The sequence below is a fragment of the Loxodonta africana genome, chromosome 26 (genome assembly GCF_030014295.1).
Source record: "Loxodonta africana isolate mLoxAfr1 chromosome 26, mLoxAfr1.hap2, whole genome shotgun sequence".
Lineage (NCBI taxonomy): Eukaryota > Metazoa > Chordata > Mammalia > Proboscidea > Elephantidae > Loxodonta > Loxodonta africana.
In genome coordinates this window covers 4,045,580-4,051,794 of record NC_087367.1, presented here as the reverse complement: position 1 = coordinate 4,051,794, position 6,215 = coordinate 4,045,580, and the positions used below count along the sequence as shown (strand labels likewise).

Sequence of the window (6,215 nt, the reverse complement as noted above, 5' to 3'; positions counted from 1 at the left end):
CAGGACCCCCAGGATACTAAAATTCCTAGATACTCAAGTCCCTTATATAAAATGGCTTCATATATATTATACATATATGTATGTGTGTGTGTATATATATATATATATATAAACCCACTTCCGACTCATAGCGATCTTACAGGACAGAGAACTGCCCCACAGAGTGTCCAGGGAGCACCTGGTGGATTCAAACTGCCAACCTTTTGGTTAGTAGTTGTAACACTTAGCCACAACACCACCAGGGTTTCCATATATATATATATATACACATTATACTAGCATCCTGGTAGTGCAGTGGTTAAGAACTCAGCTGCTAACCAAAAGGTGGGCAGTTCAAAATCCACCAGCAGTTCCTTGGAAACCATATGGGGAACTTCTACTCTGTCTTATAGGGTCGCTATAAGTGAGAATCAACTTGATGGCAATGGATTTGGTTTTATGTATGTATATAATATAAAACCACCAAAAAACCAAACCCGTCGCCGTCGAGTCAATTCCAACTTACAGCGACCCTACAGGACAGAGAACTGCCCCATAGAGTTTCCTAGGAGCACCTGGTGGATTCGAACTGCCGATCTTTTGGTCTGTGGTTGTAACACTTTACCACCACGCCACCAGGGTTCCGAGAAGCTCCATGGAAACCCTATAGTGCAATCCTACTCTGTTCTATAGGATCCCTATGAATGAACAGTGGAGGACAATCAGAGAGCAAGCACTTTGAAGGACAGCCGCGTCCGGGCCTCCTGCCGCAGATATCAAAATGTGTGGATACTGAAGTCCTGTATATAAAATGCCGTAGGTTTTTTTTTTTTTTTTAAACACATCACAGGAATGAACAGTGTCTGGCTTTGAAGTGGAATAGCGATGGTCGAGCCAGGTTAGGGTGGACATGAGACTGGATCAGAGCAGGCACTTTGAAGGACAGCTGCATCCGGGCCTCTCGCGGCGGCTGCCCTCTGACCCTGGGGTCCTCAGGCGGGAGGTCCTGAGCGAGTGGACCCAGCACGTAGGCGGTACAGCGCATGCTCAGGACGGGCCTGCGGGCCTCGTTCTCTCCTTCTGGACGGCGATGTCTGCGGCAACATGGCTCCCGGATCGTCGGTCAGGCCAAGACGCATCCGCGTAAGTTCGCGACCCCATTCTTACGTCCCGCCTGTGCGCATGCCGTCAGGTGCCGCTCTTGCCTTGTGCTGCGGTGCCCCCAGCACCTTAGCCTCCCGGCACCCCATATTTTCGATGCGCAGTTGGTTGAACGCACCTTCGGGTGCGGAACCCGCGGGTGCGGAACCCGCGGAGCAGACTGTGTCCAAGGCCTTGACCCGCGCCCCGCGGCGTATCCCTAGGGATTTACGCGCCCTCCCCTATTCCTACAGTCGTGGAAGGCGGGACTGCCTGATTCACCCATTTCAGACCCCCTACAGGCAGAAGCGATGCCGGGACTCAGTTCATCAACATCTCTCGATTTAGAAAACAGTGGGGCCGCTCGTCTTCTCTGGTGACTCGGGATGAGGCTGATTAGACGGCCAAGGCTGCAGACTCCATGCCGTCGGGCCTGAGATGCCGGGTTGCCTGGGCGGGTAAAGTTGACTCTACTTATTTTTATATTTAATCGCACTATACTTTCAGGAAAAAAGAAAAAAATTACGACAATATATGGTGAGTTTTTTTTTCTTGAGTATAACTTAATCCTATTACTATGCTTGTTATATTCATTTACTTTGACACAGAAACCATGTGGTCCATGAAAGATGTTTCTAGATAGAAAGGAACTACTCTTTCACAGGACCAACGGGTGTGAAATACTAATGAAGCTGCTGTCGATGAGTGAGTCCTGAGCATCATTTCTGACTGTATGGGGTTTGTAACCGACATTGATTAGTCATTAGGCAGCCTTGCTTTCCAGAACAAAACTGCCCAGTCCTGTGCCACCTTCGTTATCATTGGAATGTTTGAGCCCATTGTTTGGCTGTTGTGTCAGCCAGTCTCACTGAGGGCTTTTCTTATTTTTACCGACACTTGATTGACGAAGTATAATGCCTTTTTTTAGCGGTTGGTTTTTCTTGCATTGTAATTTGCCAAGAAACAACTGTCTGATATGTAAGGGAGCCAGTCTCTGCATCCTCACTTCTAAGGAGCATTCTGGTTGTATTTCTTCTGATTTTTTCATTTTTCTGGCAATCCACGGTATAGTCCCTATTCTTTGCCAGTACCACAATTCAAAGGCATCAGTTTTTCTTCTGTCTTCGTTTTTCATTGTTCGGCTTTCACATGCATATGAGGCAGTTAAAAAGACCATGACTTGGGTCAGGGGCACCTTAGTCATCAAAGTGACATCTGGGCTTTATGAAAATTTAAAGAGGTCTTTTTGTAGCAAACTTGCCTAAAGTGCTAATACACTGTTAGGTTTCTTGACTGCTTCTTCCATGGATACTGTTGATCCAAGTAGAGTGAAATCATCTATGACTTCAGTTTTTTCTCCAACCCCTTCCCTGGCCTGCTCCATTCCCAATCTATCTCTGTTTTTCACTAGACACTGATGATTCACTCAGCTTTAAACAAGCCTGGAGAGCTTTTCTCAGCTCTATACCCGTATTTCAGCTGCAAAGTGGATGCCTTCACTTGAATGTCCCTTAAATACGATAAGTCAGTATTATCCTGTTTTAGGACTTCTTTCCCAACATCCCGAAATCTGTTTCTCTTCTCTAATCTGCCCATCTCTATCAGTGTCCACACCAGTAACCCAAGCCAGGGACCCAGGACTTCTCTCCCACACCTTCTTTGACACAGGCATGTAACTGATGGCTAGGTCTCATTGAATTTACCCCCAAAGTCTTTCAGGTCTCTCTTCCTTCCCATCCCAGCTCTTCTGCCCCGACCTGGTCAGTTGGTTTTCCTTCTTCCAGACTGTCCAGCTCCAACCCATCCTTCACACTGCCCCCAGGGTCATTGTCCAAATGGCCAGTGTTAAGTTCTTTAACAGCTATGCAAGCAGAGTCTTATCAGAGATATTGGTGTACAAGACATTGGAAACACCAGGTGGAATTATGGGAGTAAATATGGTAAATCTAAGACTATCCATATTTATTAAAAATATGGATAATCCTAGATTTCTAAACTTCCCAAGAATAGTAAATACTGCAAAAAAAAAAAAAGTATACCTAAGTAGGGTTGAGAACAGATTGTCATCATTACAGATAGTTATAAGAATAATATAAATAAAATTAAACGTAGTTATTTTTAGCTATTACAGCTAGTCTGTATCCATGTTTAGGGTTAAGAGGACTGCAAGAAAGCCTGTTTGTTCAGTCATATTAAAATCTAACTTGCTGATACACAGCCTCTCTATAAATTGCAAGTTTCATAAGCACTAAAAATTGGCTGACCTACTTCACCATAGTAATTGGAAGGGATTATTACTGACAATTAGCAAGCAAGCAATAGTAATAGATAATTTTCTTTCTGGATATTTTGCAAGCAAGCACATTTTTCAAAAGAAAACACATTAGACAGTTGTTCCTTGACAAATTACAATACATCTTTTATTTCTTGACAAATAATTCATACTGCAGTATTTTTTTTATAGTTCGTAATTCTAATGTGGCTCTTAACGTTCGTATGTCTACAGACGCTTTTCCACGATGAGTATTGAGTACAGTGCACGGGGACTGAGCCGCATGGTCCCATTATAACTGATAGTCCCATGGTCGTTGCCTGGGCAAAGCTCAGGAAACAGGCCTTTTATAGCCAGATTTGCCCTTGGAGGAAAAATGGGGTCATTTCCAGTGTAAATGTTAAAACTCTTCCAGCCTCAGATACTCTGTTCTATCCTTTCCAAAATGTAAGTTTTTTTTAAAAAAGTGAAAAATAAAGTAATGGCACGTCTACTGCGTGTCTTTCTCTTCCCATGAAATGGAACAGAAATCACCATATCTTCAGCAGAGGCTAAGTGAGAGTGGAAAGCTTTAATGAGCCAGGACGTCATCATTGGACAATATCTGGATGCACTTTTAAGGAAACTGTATTTTGAGTTTAAATTCATGCTCATGGCATTATATTTTGGGTCAGCGTGCCATTGTTTAGTATTGCCATGACTTCTTTTGTATCACTGTAAGGTGAAGTTTAATGCTAGGTACATATTACACAAACCAAACCTGTTTCTGTCAAGTCGGATCCAACTCATAGCAGCCCTAGAGCACAGAGTGGAACTGTCCCGTAGGCTTTCCAAGGAGCGGCTGGTGGATTCGAACTGCTGACCTTTTGGTATCAGCCGAGCTCTTAACCACTGTGCCACCAGGGCTCCCCAGATACATATTAGGTACTACATAGATGCTTGATTGAATTTAGTCCTTTTTGAGTTTTCATGTAAAGGCACCGCGTTAGTGGAGTCCTCAGCGTGAATGAATCATTTTCTTTGTAGACAAGATACAGGAAATCACAGTATTTGCAAGTCAAAAACACTGGAAGCAGTATGCGCTCTCTAGTTCTAATGAAAAAGCTTGAACTACTCTGAAGTTATCAATATCGTGTTAATACCTGAAATATTAATAAATGTCCTTCACCCTGTATTTTTCTCCCAGGATCCAAGTTATTCTTTAGCGTATGCAATGTCTGAAGACACAAGCTGCCGCATACCTATATTGTGTGTATCTTCTGCACCAACCAGGAATCCAACTTTGTGTTTACTAAGTGCTCAATAAATATCTAGTGCATTAATGAGCCCAGCTGACGATGCATTTGCTTGCTCTCTTGATAGCCTTTGGCACTATTGACACCCTGACCTTCCTGAAACAAACTGTAGTCTTGGCTGATGTTCCTCCTATCATCCAGCTTTTACTTCTTAGACTCCTTTAGAAACTTTTCCTGGGCTCACTTCTTTTTCTACACTATTTCCTTAATATCATCCGTTGCTTTAGCTTTAAATAGTATTAAATGTTGATAACTCCGCGAATTATATTTCTTTCCTAGATATTACTTCCTGTAGCCAACCCTGTGAGCTCTGAACTTCATTAAACAGACAAAACATTTATTTTGGATCTTCTTCATCCCAGGTAACCACCCAGTGGATATAGCAGTGAACAAACTGAAAAGAATTTCTTTCTTATGGAGCTTACATTCTGGCTGAAAAAAACAAATAGTGAACTCATCAATAAGAATAAATATTTTCAGGTAGTGATAAATGCTGAGGAAAAGAAGCAGGGTAATGTGACAGAAAAGTGGTAGGGCTGGGTTGAGGGTATGAAGAACATTAGAAGCAGGACTCAGAGACAGTCTCTCTAAGGCAATGAACATTTGAGCTAGAAACTTAAGTAATGAGAAGGAACCAGCCAACATGTAAGGCAAGAGTTTTCTAGGTGCAATAGTCTTGAGCTTGGATTGTTTAAGAGAGAAATAACTTCCTAACCACGGCTGTAATTGACATCTACAGTTGGCTACCTCAAGACATCTCATAGATACAGTATTAAAACCATATTTTGGCTCTCCCCCTCCCCCCAATAAATAATCTTTTCTTCTGGTCTTTGTTACCTCAGTAAATGGTTTAACGTGCACAAGTTGATTAAACAAGGCACCCAGGAGTGGTTTCTGCTATCTTCCTCTTATACTCAATATCCACTCCTTCTCCAAGACCTATTTCCAGAATGCATATGTCAGCCATACCAATACAAGTCATCGTGATTTCTCTATAACTTTTGAAATCTGCTAATTAAAGTCATTGTTTCTACTCTCGGCCCCCTCCAAGACATTGCTGACATGATTGAGAGAGTGATCATTTAAAAATAAAAATTGTTGGGTGATGCTACCAAAATCACGATAGTGAAGAACTGGCATAAAGGTAGACATACAGATCAATGGAATAGAATTAAGAGTCCAGAAATAAACTCATACATTATGGTTAATTGATTTTTGATGATACTTCCAAGATAATTCAGTGGGAGAAGAAAAGCCTATTCAGCAAATGATGCTGGATAACCAGGACAACTGGATAACCAAATGCATAAAGATGAAGTTGAATTGCTACCATAAACATACTAAGATGAATCAAAGAGCTAAGTGTAAGAGCTAAAGCTATAAAACTCTTAGAAGAATACATAGGAACAAATCATGACCTTCAGTTAAACAATAAAAGAAGAAATGACAGAAGCAAAGATAGATAAATGTGGAATTCATTGGAATTAAAAATTTTTGTACTGCCAATAATGCTCTCAAGAAAGTAAAAA

The 6,215-nt window shown here is 41.8% G+C and overlaps 1 long non-coding RNA gene across 1 annotated transcript; it reads left to right on the top strand.

Annotated features, from left to right (window-relative positions):
* Positions 1-1,032: 1,032 nt before the first annotated feature.
* Positions 1,033-4,721, top strand: LOC135228693 (uncharacterized). The gene is made up of 3 exons (XR_010319464.1): positions 1,033-1,122; positions 1,422-1,577; positions 4,578-4,721. It is a non-coding gene; the product is annotated as an uncharacterized LOC135228693 (long non-coding RNA).
* Positions 4,722-6,215: the final 1,494 nt, after the last annotated feature.